Source organism: Mustela lutreola, chromosome 1 (genome assembly GCF_030435805.1).
Source record: "Mustela lutreola isolate mMusLut2 chromosome 1, mMusLut2.pri, whole genome shotgun sequence".
Lineage (NCBI taxonomy): Eukaryota > Metazoa > Chordata > Mammalia > Carnivora > Mustelidae > Mustela > Mustela lutreola.
The window spans coordinates 288,089,980-288,102,754 of record NC_081290.1 but is presented as its reverse complement, the minus strand read 5'-3'; the positions used below and the strand labels follow the sequence as shown (position 1 = coordinate 288,102,754).

Sequence of the window (12,775 nt, the reverse complement as noted above, 5' to 3'; positions counted from 1 at the left end):
TCCCTTTGATGTCTCCTGTGTGAGGGAGGGGTGGGCACCCGTCTGCGCGCGGGCTCACTCGACTGCGACGGGGAGTCTGTGCTTCTGGGGCCTGGGCATGCTGGGGTCAGGCAGAGGACCCAGCGGGGCTGAGAGGGAGGCCAGTGGAAAAACCCCAGCCCTCGCAGAGCGCTCCAGGGGGAGCGGGAGGGTCTGCTTCGAGGCCGAGGGCACGTTCACTTCCACAGGGCCCTCCCAACTGGCCAGTCTGATCAGGAGGGACGTGCCTCTATGAGCTTCTGTCTAGGTGGGGAAACTGAGGCCTCTGGACAGTCCCAGCGTGCCATTCTCAGGAACGCTTGGGGGCTTGGGAAGCGGGGGTACCTTCTGTGGGACTGTGACCAGCGGTCACCTCCCTCCTGCCCTGCACACTGCTCGACTGCCTGGGGGCAGGGTGGTCTGGCCCCCACCTGCCTTTGGGACCCTGAGAAGGGAAAGCCGAGAGATGCAGGTGACCCAGAGACCCAGGGACCCTTTGGGGACCCTCCCTTTTCAATGTTCACACCCGCTGAGCCCGCTGCCTTTGGTGTCGGGGGCTCAGAGAAGCGACTTTGAAGCCAGCCCCTGGGGTGTGCTCCTATCGGCACCTGCAAATCATCTCCCACCTGACCCCAGGACTCAGCACCACTCTTGGGATGCCCCCCGCCCCCAGCGTGAGGTCCTTCTGGTGGCCTAGGAAGAGGGCCCGGAGGGGGTAGGAGCAGCCCCAGCAGGGGAAATGGAGAAGGCGGAGGAGCGCCCTGCGTGCGGGCCCACGGGCCCCTGAGACGGCCGCCTCTCCTCGGCCTCCCACCCGAGCTAGAGATGCCCGGTGTCTTGGGAAGCCCTCTCTCCCCTGCCCTGGCGCCTCACCCCTCCTAGGTTCCACCCCTGGTGCTCCCTCGCCTGGCCTGCCAGTCTAGGGGCTCGCAGAGGGGCCCGTCAGACGCCCCCGTGTCCCGGCACGAGGCCTGCACAGGGGGAACAGAACGAGCCCGCGCTAGTGATGGACTAGAGACGAGTGGAAATCTGCAAGTGGGAGATCCCTGGGTTCGCCGACACCCACACATTTCAGGAACAACGTAAGCCAACAAGTGGCTCCCGGCCTGGCGGCAGGAATGGGTGGGACCACAGGCTAGTGGCCTGTGGGGCGGGCGGCGCTTGCGGAGTGGCTGCTGGGGACAGCTGCCCTCTGCACCGGGACCGGGCACGGTCCCACTGGTTGACGGGCAGCCGGGTGGGGGGGCCTCTGGCTCCCAGCAGCTCGAGCAGGAAGAGGACGCCTTCTCGGGCGGCACTTGGCCCTCACAGGGGTCCGGCCGGGCTTTGGCATCCCTCTTGGCACCTAGTCCTGCAGGTGCAGGGCGGGCCTCTGGGGCTCCCGGGCTGCCTTCCCCCATGACACCGACAGGGACGGGCCCTAGTGGCACCTGGGGACAGGCTGCTTGGGCCGGCCCTGCCTCGCTTCCGTCCCCGGTTCTGTGGCAGGGCAGAAGCTTCCGCAGTGTCTGCGTCTGCCTTCCGAGGTCAGGATGGGGCCTGACAAGGGCCCCGTAGCCGTCCCCGTTCACGAGAGGACATGGTGGGCTGGTCTCCGCAGAAACCTGGCTAACTTCTGCCGTGTCAGGGCTGGGGGCCTTGGGCGGGACGCTCGGCCAGGCTACACCTCCCTCCCCGTTGGGGCCATCACAAGGGCTCTCTGAAGTCGAACGTGAGGACATCGAGTCACTGGACAGTGGAGGACGCTGCTGGGGTGGCTGTCTGGCCTATGGCATGTGGCCATCCTGAAACACCTCTGTCTCCCTCCCTTGAGAACAACCTAGGGCCAGGCGTGGGACGACTGTGAGGGCAGAGGCCGGGTCCCGGGGCCTTGGGGAGGGCCGCAGGCCCCATCACGAAGAAAGTGCTACAGGGGCTGGGGGTGAAGCAAGAAGTGACAACAGGGGACAGAACCCCAGGCCTCGTGCGGCCAAGGGGGGCACAGGATGGGTCCGCGGGTGCACGCTGGTGCGGGAGTTACAGGCTGCGGTATTAGGACTTGGGGGTGCGCGGAGGCTGGCGGTTAGGAGGTCTGAATGGTTGAGGACGAGGTGCAGTCCCTGGAGCCCTCGGGCCTGGGGCCACAGTCCTGGTCCCCTGGAGGCCACCCCCCACAGCCGGGACCTGGTGCCAGAGGCCCAGGAGTGGGAGACACAGCTCCCGGGGGCGGGGTGGGGTATTCTGTCCCGGGGGGTAGGTCCAGCTCCTTCCGGCCAGTCTTGAAGGTTCGTTCGGGAGCGCAGGGTGCGGACAGTGGCCAGGTGTGGGAGGAGCGAGCGACTTTGGGGGAACAAGCTGAGGGCGGGAGGGAACGGGGAGCCTTTGGGGGAGCCTTTGTTCTCGAGGCGCATGGGTTCCTGGCGACACCGGGGTGGGGGCTGGGCAGAGTCCCTCGCAGGGCCTTCTGGGAGGGGCGCTCAGAGCTCAGCTGTGTTTAAAAATTAGCAAGCAGGGGAGTTCCAGGTTCTGCACTTAACCCCTTTTGAGCCTTGGAGGCCTGTGTGAACTGTGAATCCGGGAGGCTGAGCGGGAAGCGGCCGCCGCCCCCGTGAACAGCCGGCCTGCTGGGTCTCTGGGTCCAGGCTTTGGGGCCGAGAAACTGCTGGAAAGTGCTGTCTGCGTGGGGTCTGCGAAGCGCCCTGCCCCCCTCCCGGGCTCCAACGTTGACAGGCTCTTTGTTTTCTCCTCTGGCCCTATTCAAGGCCGTTTCTCAGCTTGCTGGCTTTCCAAAAAGGTCTGAAACCACTCAGCAAGGGCGAGGCCGCCCCGTGGGAGCTGACCGAGCTGACCGGGCTTCCTCCCGCACGTGCTGTGGGGACAGCCCCTCTGTGCCACAGTTCCCAGAGCAGAACGACAGGAAGAAGCGTCTGTCCTGGGCAGCCGTGGGCAGCACAGCCCGTGGGGCCAGGTGTAGGTCAGTGGCCATCCGTGGCCAGGAGTCAGAGAAGCAGAGGTGATGGTCCCAGAGACCATGATCGGGGCAGGTGACGGATGCCTCCTGCCCGGGCTCCTGTCGGGCTCCTGTCTGTCTCCCGCGCAGGCCGCCCCGCCCTGCCAGCCCGAAACACGGAGCTCCTCGGGGCCCACCTCGGGCCCCACCTAGGGCTTTTCTCTCTCACAAGGGTGACCCAGAGCCGCTCCCCCAGCACCTTCGGCTTCCCACACGTCTGTGGATCCCAGTCCCCCAAGTGTCTCTCCAGCTCAGCCCCCATACTCCAGAGTCGCACTCCTATCACCTGCCCCACCGCTCTCGTCCATAACCCCGGGCACTTCCCCACCCGGGGTCCCTGCACCCCGACTTGCCGCCGTGTGCGCCAGAGCCCCCACCGTCCCTGGCGGCACGTCCCCCTCCAGGCCGCCCATGTCAGCCCCTTACCCTGCCAGGCCAGCTTTGCCCCTTGGGGTCCCCGCGCGCTTCCCACTGCTCTGTGTCCCCCGCCCCATCACTGGGCGCGCCGGCGGCCATCCCCTTCAGTCCTGCACTGAGTGGAAAGAAATCCTTCCATAAGGCGGATCCGACTGGGGCCTGGTGGGGGGGTCTCTCCCTGAGTGGGACCTCTCCGTGGCTGCTGCTGTTCTCAGCAACTCCGCAGCAGCCTCTCTGGTCCGGCCCTTCCCGCAGGCGCGCGTCTCCTCCTCAGCCTCTTTCTGTCCCTTCACGGCCTTCTTCCCCCAGAGGGCCCTTTGCCTGCAGCCCCTGTCCTGTCCCCTACTCCCCAGCTTCCCCAAGGGAGCTCCTAGGACCCCAGACTGGCTCCTGGTGCAGACCCTGTTCAAGGCGGTTCTACCCGCAGAGCACACTCCTCGAGGTGCAGGAAAACACGTTCGCGAGCTCCATTGGGCCCTCAGATCCCTTCAGCCTGGGCCAGTGGCCGGTGCCCAGTGTCACATGCTGTTTCAGCCGACAAAGACTTGTTCACTGACCGAATCTGTTAAGTGGGGCCGTGGTCACGGCCTTCCCTCTCAGACACAACCCACTGCCTGAGAAAGCCTCAAAGTCCGCTGCGTCGCAGCCTGTGTCACTAGGAGGCGTGTGGCACGTGAGGCATCCTGGTACGTGGCCTGTCGCTCATAGGCACGTGGCACGTGTGTGGCCTGTGTTGCTCAGGGGCATGTGACACTGTGGCATGTGCGTGTGACCTGTGTCACTAGGGGGTGTGTGGCACCGTGGTTCGTGGCTTGTGCTGCTCAGGGCTGTGTGGTAGTGAGGGGTGTGGCAGCGTGGCACGTGTGTGAAGCCTGTGTCACTAGGTGGCGTGAGGCACCAACGGGCATGTGGCACTGTGGCACGTGTGGCCTGTGTCGCTAGGAGGCATGTGGCACCGTGGCACGTGCGTGCTCCCGGACGGACGGGGTCTCTGGGAACCGAGTGAAGGACCAGGAGCTCCCCTGTGGGGGGGTGTGAGGGAAAGGACCCCCCTTGGCCACACTGGGACATGGCCCCCCTCCACCCAGTCTAGAAGTCATTCGCTCTGAGGCGACTTCCTGTCGCACCCCCAGATGCTCTTCATGTCCGTCCTTCCGCACACACGAGGAGGGCCCCCGTCCCCGGCCAGGGTCACCTGTGTGGCCCACTGGTCTGAACCACTCGAGCGCACCCCTGCTGCGACTCCCCAGGGCACCCGGCCTGGCTTCCCCCTCCCCACCCCACCCCATCTTGAACTGGGGCCAGGATGTTGGTGCCCCCCCCCGCAGGCCCCGCTGGGCTACAGCCTGAGGAGCTGGGGCCAGCCCTGTGTGCTGGGCACCGGCCCCCCAGGGAGTCCCCATTCTGTGACACTAATTGCTACAATTAGCGGGAGAAAGGCCTATTAGATCAGTTTCTTCTCCTGGCTGAGGCCCGGCTGCTGGGGAGGGCCCGCCCCAGCACACGGCTTTTCGGAGGAGCAAGGACCCTTCCACAAATGAGGCCACATTTAAATTGCAAACAAGGCCTCGCCCAGCCCCAGCAGAGGCTTTAGTTGGGCGGACCGAAGTGCTGAGGAGTGGGTGCCCACTGGGCCTTCCTGAGCTTTCCTGGCTGACCCTGGGTCATCCGGACTCCGATCCCCCCCCAATCCCAGTCCTGCCCCGGCCGGCCGGCATGGGGGTACATGGCGCAGGGAAGGAAGGCCTCCCTTCTCTACACGGGCCTGCTTGGAGGCAGGACGCCACCTCCTCCTGGAGCACATCGCAAACCTTCCGGGCCTGCCGGCCACACACAGCCACTCACTCGCCCGTCTGCATTAAGAGGCGTTGCTGAGAAAGGCCCTCCTGACCGCTGTCCAGGCCGCCTCTGATCCTGCCCAGCCACGCTCGCCCACGCCAGGGACGCTTTGCGTCCGCGGCTGAAGCCCCAGGGGCCAGCCCGTGGGATCACGGGGCTTGAGCACCCCCCGACTGCAGTCAGACCACCGGCCTGGGAAGGGGCTGCTCCAGGGTCTCTTCCTGAGAGAATGGGGCTGGGGGTGCCGGCTCTGGCGGCCTCCGGGGCCGGAGCAGAGACGAGCCCTGTCCCCAAAGCTGGCCTCAGGCAGGCCCTCACTTGGGGTTAGCCCCACGGGGCCCTGGGGAATGTCTGTGGACAGTTTTGCTGATCACAAGGTCGGGGGGCTACTGCTATCTCCTGGGTGGGGGCCAGCAGGCCGCTGCCCGCCCTCAAGGTGAAAGACAGTCCCCCGGCAGAGCACGGCCCGGCCCCACGCGCCACCAGTGCTGCGGCTGGGAACTCCTGGCCTGAGGAGCAGGGACCCCGCGGCTGCTTCCTTTCTGCTCTGAAAACGGACGCGCTTTCCTGGCCCCGTCTCTTCCTTTGCTGCGCACATCGATGAAGCCATTCAGCTGCCGTGCGGACCCCACGAGGAGACCCCGGCTCTCGGGAGGCCTCCCTTCTTGGGGGGGCCGACGCGGGGACCAGAAAATACCAGGGGGCGGCCCGCATCTGTGGGGCTGGCAGCCCAGTGCTGACCTGGGTTGGGGGGGCTCCCGGGGCCCCCCGCGGGGGCGGCTGGCAGGGCTGACAGGCAGCGTTTCAGGTGAGACCAGAAAGGGGAGGAGGAAGTGCCCGGGGACGAGGCAGCCGGCGGAGGGGGCAGAGGGGGCTGGCGCGCGGGCCCCAAGGCACTTGGCCAGTTTGGGAAAGAGGCAGGAGGCTGGCGTGACAGGAACTCGGGAGAAGGACAGTGGGCAGGGCGGATCTTGTAAAACCTGATGGAATTTGAATACGATTTCCTAGAAATAGAAACCACTGGAGGGTACCTGGCAGCAGAGGACGGGACAGCTCTCATTCCTTCCTCCTCGGCTCTGGGGACTCGAGTGCACAGGCCGTGGGCTGCCTCCCAGCCCTGAGCCCCCGAGACGCGGTCCCCCTCCGAGGGTCGGTGGGAGGCAGGCAGCGCTCCGCTCCGCTCCCCGCTTTCCCATCCCGTCTCCGCTCCACCCGCAACCCGCCGCCCGCCTCCACCCGCCCCGGACGGCCGCCCCCACCGTCCCCTTGCTACACGGTCGTGTGCGTGTGCCCTGGTCCCATATGGGCCATCAGCTAGCTCGGGTGGGGGGCGGTCATTTGAATTTCTGGACAGAGCCGTGGACTGAGGCCCTCGCTGTCTGGCGTCGGTGCCTCTCAGCGCCGTGTTTGCGCAGGTCTCCGGTCCGTGAAGCGTACATCGAGTCCTCGCCCCTGACCACAGCGCCGGTTCCAGGTCCCCACCCCCGCCAGGGCCGGGCCCAGCACACAGCCCCTCGTTGTTCTGCCGAGAGCCGCTCTGGCTGTTTACCCGGGAGGGAAGCTGCTGGGCCGCAGGTATTAAAGATTTTATTTGAGGAAGCACTGCTGGAAGGCTGTCCGGAGCGTCCGCGCCCGTCTCGCACGGCCACCTGCAGCACACAGGGACGCTTGTTTCCTGCGTCGCTGCCGGCACTTGGCAGGATCCTACTTTCTAATTCTTCTCTCACGACGAGCGCCCCTCGCTCTCGTCCGCGCCTCTGATCGCTAAGGAGCCCCCGCCGCCTCCCCCCAAACCCGCCCACGGCCAGCTCGGCCACTTGCCTGCTGTGGTCGGGCTCCCCGTCCTCCTCTCTGCGGTCTGCGGGACGGCCGGGTGTGGGGCAGCCGTCGGCCGCTTATCGGTTTTGTTTCAAGCGTCGCGTCGTCTGTCATCAGTGACCTGGGCAGAGTCCCGCGAGTGAGAGTGAACACAAGCCCCGTCTCAGAGGCTCCCCAAAAGTACTTCACCACAACCGACTGATGCAGCAGAAACACTTTATTTGCGAGTACTCAAGTCTGTGACTTTCACGTTTGAAGCTGTGTTTTCTGGGTACTGCGTTCCACACCCCCACCCACCCCCCTCGCGCCCCCGCCCCAGGCTCCCAAGGCCTGGGGGTGACTCTCCCCCCACCGGCCTGCTGCCCTGCCCCCTCCCCCCACTGTCCTAGTGAATAAGCAGCAACTCTGCTGTCCATTCGGAGGCTGCTCTTCCCAGGCGGCTCAGGCAGGAATCCACATTCTGGTCTCTCCACTTGGGGCTAGCTTCCCCCAGTCGTCCTCCACGTGGTCCCCGCGGCCACGTGGCACCACCTCGGTCTCAGGCCACCTTCCTCTCAGGCAAGGCTGCCTCTGGCGTCTCTGCTGGGCCGGCGTCCCCCGCCGCTCCTGCCGCTGAGGCTTGGAGCGGGCGCCGGGGTCTGCGGGCACAAGGCCTTCTCTGTCCTCCTGCCGCGGGGTGCACTTGGTGTTTGCAGAACTTTTCCTTTCACGCACGTTTTAGAGTATGTCTGTCAAGTTCCTCAAAAACCCCAACTGGAAGTTGAAGCAGAGCTGCACTAAAGATCTGGGCAAACCCTGACCCTTCCTCATGCTGAGCTGCCCCGTCCACGAGAACGGCCCGTCTCCACGTCAGTCCGTCTTCCCTTACATACTTCAGCAAAGGTTTTCTCCATAAAAGTCGTCTTTGTTAATTCCTGACCGGGCTTAAGTGTTGCTGCTGTAACTTCTATCCTGCTTCTCGCTCACTCACACTGGCTCACGTGCGGGGGGGGGGGGGGGGGGGGGTCGATCGTCTATCCCCAAACCTTTGCTCTCGCCTCTTTTCCATTCTGCAAAAGTTGGCTCTTTTTCACACAGCTCAGCAGTTTTCAGAGTGTGGTCTGAGGACCCCAGAGAGCCCTGGAGGCCTTCGCCCAAGGTCAAAACCACTTTCATCCTAATACTCGGACGTTATTTGCCTGTTCTGCTTTCACTCTCACAAAGCTCAAGAGTTTCCCAAAGGAAGCGTGACCCGCCGGAATCCATGCCGGGATGGCCCTGGGTTCGGTTTTTCATGTTTCTCAGGTTTAGCTTCTGAGGGGCTAACTACCCACCCACAGATCCAGCCCACGTGAACCAGGTGCTCTGGGGACTTCAACACTTTGTCCGAGAAGCAGAGGCTTCTCGTCTCGGGACGGGCGGTTCCCTCTCTCCTGGGCCTCTCCCTTGGCTCTGTTCCCTTCCCTCATGAGAGGGAGAGGATGCCTGTGGTGGTCCCTGTGCCTTGTCCCCCGCTGGAAGGGACGGAGACAGTGTGCTGAAAAGTCAGTCATTGGTACAGAATCTGTATCACATCGGGGCATCTCCTCCGGGCTGGCTAAGTGCTATCCACCCCCACCCCCGCCCTAAAATCAGGCAGAGGCCTGGAACTGTGTAATTCTTCTGTCTCTACTGAGAGAACCATATGGTTTTTCTCCTCTGGTCTCTAAACGTGGTGAATTACACGGGTAGAGTTTCTGATATTGGATCATCTCTGCATTCCTAGGAGAAATCCCCCTTGTCGAAGAACGCTGTAGCACACTGTTGCACTCGGTGAGCGGACGGTGTGCGTGGGACCTCGGCACCCACGAGGGAACTAGTTCATAATGTTCTCATGCTCTCCTTATTTGAATTTGGACATGCTCTGATTCCCAATTTAAAAGATCCCTCTAGCTGGAGCATAAATCCTGAAACAGGCCCACTTTTCTCTTTAACATGTTTGGAAACACATTAAAATAGAACCGTAATCAAGCAACCCAATCCTTAAATTTTTCTCCCAGTGAGTATCTGGAAAACAGGTGCAGAGATGGGTCATTTGAGACACCATGGAAATCTGGTTAATCCTGCCTGCTTTCCTTCCCCGAGTCCTGCAAGGCTGTGCATCAGGCTCTCGGCTGGGGGGGGGGGGGGGTGCGGGGGGTGTGGGGGGGGCAGCAGAGAAAGAACAGAAAAGTCCCTCCTGGGAGCTCTCGGTCCATCACGGGCACCGCAGTACAGAGAGGGACCGGCAAATGTACCCAAAATGCGAGCGTTACTGTGCTAGCAACGTCCTGTCCGGGGTGGCTCTCCGTCCGTCTAGGCAGAGCTCTGGCATGGAGGGGCTCATGCCTGCCACGACCAGAACCGTCCTGCGGGAAGAAGGCACTCATCCCCGTTTCGCAGAAAAGGCCGTCTGCTATGCTGAGAACACTGGGGTTGGGGCTCAGGGGAAGCCAGGTCCCAGGCCGGCCCCCACTGCCGTTCAGACTGAGAGCCGTGACTCCAGTCGTCGACTCCAATCCCGGGCGTGACCAAGACTTCCATTCCGCACTCCCCTCCCCTACTTAGACCCGTGATTCCAAACCCAACTCCCAGCGGCTGTGACTCAGAATCCCCACCCCAACGAGAAACCTCCGTTCCAACTTCTGACTGGGATCCCCAACTCGGACCCCAAACCCCAGCCCCGATGTCCAAGTCGGACTCCCCACCCAGACCTGCCTGGGAACCGGCACCTTCCAGAGCGTCCAGTCCTGACTCGGAACCACCACTCTGGCTCGAATCCCGGGAAGCCGCCCCGACCCAGAGCCCCTCCTCCCACCTGGGAATCGAACTGGGACTCTAGACCCCCCCCACTCAGCGCAGCGCAGTCGCGGACCGCGGCCGGGATCTTGGCGCGGAGCCCGCCCCAGCGCGCCCAGCCCGCCCAGCCGCGAGTCTGCCACGTCGGCAGCAAGGCGGCCTCCCCGCGCAGACGCAGATCGCTGCCCCGACCCGCACTCGGACCACCACGTGGACACGGATTCCCCCCGCGAACTCCCGCCTTCACTCGGGCAGACTGCCCGGACCCCGCAGCGGGAACCCCGAGCCTCGGAATCAGAACGTCGGACCCAGACGGATTCCCGACGACGCGGGACCGCGAGACTGGACCGCGGCGAGGCGGGGGGGGGGGGGGGGGGGGGCTCTGGACCCCGGCTCCGCTCCCGGGACTCAGAACCGCAGGGCGGACCCCGATTCTGATCCTGGGACTCAGAGCCTCGAGACTGGACCGCGGGGCGGACCCCGGATCCTGGCTCCGATCCCGGGACTCAGAACCGCGAACTGGACCGCGGGGCGGACCCCGGATCCTGGCTCCGATCCCGGGACTCAGAACTTCGAGACTGGACCGTGGGGCGGACCCCGGATCTTGGCTCCGATCCCAGGACTCAGAACCGCGAACTGGACCGCGGGGCGGACCCCGGATCCTGGCTCCGATCCCGGGACTCAGAACTTCGAGACTGGACCGTGGGGCGGACCCCGGATCTTGGCTCCGATCCCAGGACTCAGAACCGCGAACTGGACCGCGGGGCGGACCCCGGATTCTAGCTCCGATCCCGGGACTCAGAACCGCGAACTGGACCGCGGGGCGGACCCCGGATCCTGGCTCCGATCCCGGGACTCAGAACTTCGAGACTGGACCGCGGGGCGGACCCCGGATCCTGGCTCCGATCCCGGGACTCAGAACCGCGATACAGGACCGCGGGGCGGACCCCGGACGGCCACTCCGACCCCCGACTCGACACCACGAGGCTAGACCGCGAGGCGGACTCCGGACCCCGGCTCCGATCCACGACTCAAATCCACGACGCGGGACCGCGAGACGGACTCCGGACCCCGGCTCCGACCCCCGACTCTGCTCCCCGAGGCTGGGCCACGGGGCGGACTGCGGACCCCAGCTCTGATCCGCGACTCGGAACCACGATGCGAGGCCGCGGGGCGGACTCCAGGCACGGAATCCGACCCGGACTCAAAAACACGAGGCGGACTCCAGGCGCGGAATTCGACCCCCGGATTCGGATCCGCGAGGCAGGACCGTGAGGGCGGCTCCAGATGGGACCGGGACTCGGAACCACGACGCAGAACCGCAGGGCGGGCTGCAGGCGCGGAACGCGGTCCCCGGCCTCGGCACCACGACGCGGGCCCCGCCCCGCCCTCGGACGCCGGACCGGGCCCCCCGCCCCGGGCCGGCTCTCCCGGAGGCCCTGAGCGGAGCGCCGGCCCCCGCCCGCCGGACGCAGAGCTCACCTCGGTGCGCCGGCGGTCGCCTGGTCCGGCCGCGCCCGCGGCGCTGGGGGAGCTCGGCGCGGCGGGCGGGCGCAGGGTGCGGCCGTGCGCACGGCCCCGACGGCGGTCCGGCCCCGCCGAGAGCTCAGCGCCGACTGCGCGGCGGGGCGACCGTCTGCCCGAAGCCTCCGGCCGCGCCCGGACCCCGGCTGACGTGGCGGCTGCCCGGCCGCGGATTGGACGCGCCCGCGGCGGGGGGGCTGCCGCGTGCCGCCGTGCTGATTGGCCGGGCGCGGAAAGCAGTGTGTCATCCGCTGCCATTGGCCGGGAGGGACGAGGGCCGATGCCACCGGGGCTTGGATTGGTGGGGCGGCCAGAGTGCCACGTGCAGCGCCCCACCCCACCCCACCCCGAGCTGCAAACGTCCACCCGCCCGTCCGGCGGCTGGCGCGCGTCCACGCCCGCATGGGTGCCCCCCGGCTCGCTTCCAGCCCTCCGCACACAAACGGCCTCTGCAGACCCTTCCCACGCAGGTCCACGCGGGCCAGCGGGCGGCCTCCCACCTCCCTCTGGGGACCAGGCAGGGCGCGTCCGGCGTCCGTGCTGCTCTTAGGGCCTCTGCTACGGACGTGCTGTTGTGCACCCCTTAGACCTGGAGACGAGGGTGCCCAGACTCTCGCAGGCGGGATCCTGAAAGGGGGGACCTGCCCAAGTCACCCCAGAGGAGGGGCCCCCGGTGGTCAGCTTCCCACCTGGACCGCTGCAGTTCTCAGGGCAACTTCCTCCTGAGGATCTTCCTGAGCCTGGAGGTGGGATCCGCTGTCTGTGGACTGTCTTCCCTACTGTCCACACACCCACCCATCCATCCACCCACCTAGCTGCCCACCCACGCATCGGTCATTTACCTACCTACACCTGCCCATCCAACCACCACCAACCCTCCCTCCTACAAACACACCTATCCATTCCTCCATCTGCCCACCCACCCATCCAACCATCCATCCACGCACCCACCCAACCATCCACCCACGCACCCACCCAGCCATCCATCCACGCACCCACCCAACCATCCACCCACGCACCCACCCAGCCATCCATCCACGCACCCACCCAACCATCCATCCACGCACCCACCCAACCATCCACCCACCCATCCAACCATCCACCCACCCACCCATCCAACCATCCACCCACCCACCCACCCATCCAACCATCCACCCACCCACCCACCCATCCAACCATCCACCCACACACCCACCCAACCATCCACCCACCCACCCACCCAACCATCCATCCACCCACCCACCCAACCATCCACCCACCCACCCACCCATCCACGAACGCACCCACCCAACCATCCATCCATGCATCCACCCATCTATTCTCTCCACTTACCTTCTGAGCTCCTCCTGGGTGCCAGACACTGCCATAAACACC

General features: G+C 65.4%; 1 protein-coding gene and 1 long non-coding RNA gene across 10 annotated transcripts in view; one reads left to right on the top strand and one right to left on the bottom strand.

Moving 5' to 3' along the window:
- Positions 1 to 11,321, bottom strand: part of LOC131817537 (uncharacterized) — a 50,600-nt gene extending 39,279 nt beyond the window's left edge. Inside the window, exon 1 of the long non-coding RNA XR_009348543.1 lies at positions 7,081 to 11,321. This is a non-coding gene — a long non-coding RNA (uncharacterized LOC131817537). The remainder of the gene's footprint in view (positions 1 to 7,080) is intronic.
- KCNQ1 (potassium voltage-gated channel subfamily Q member 1) overlaps positions 1 to 12,775 on the top strand; it is a 308,703-nt gene that overhangs the window by 163,564 nt on the left and 132,364 nt on the right. The window lies entirely within an intron of this gene.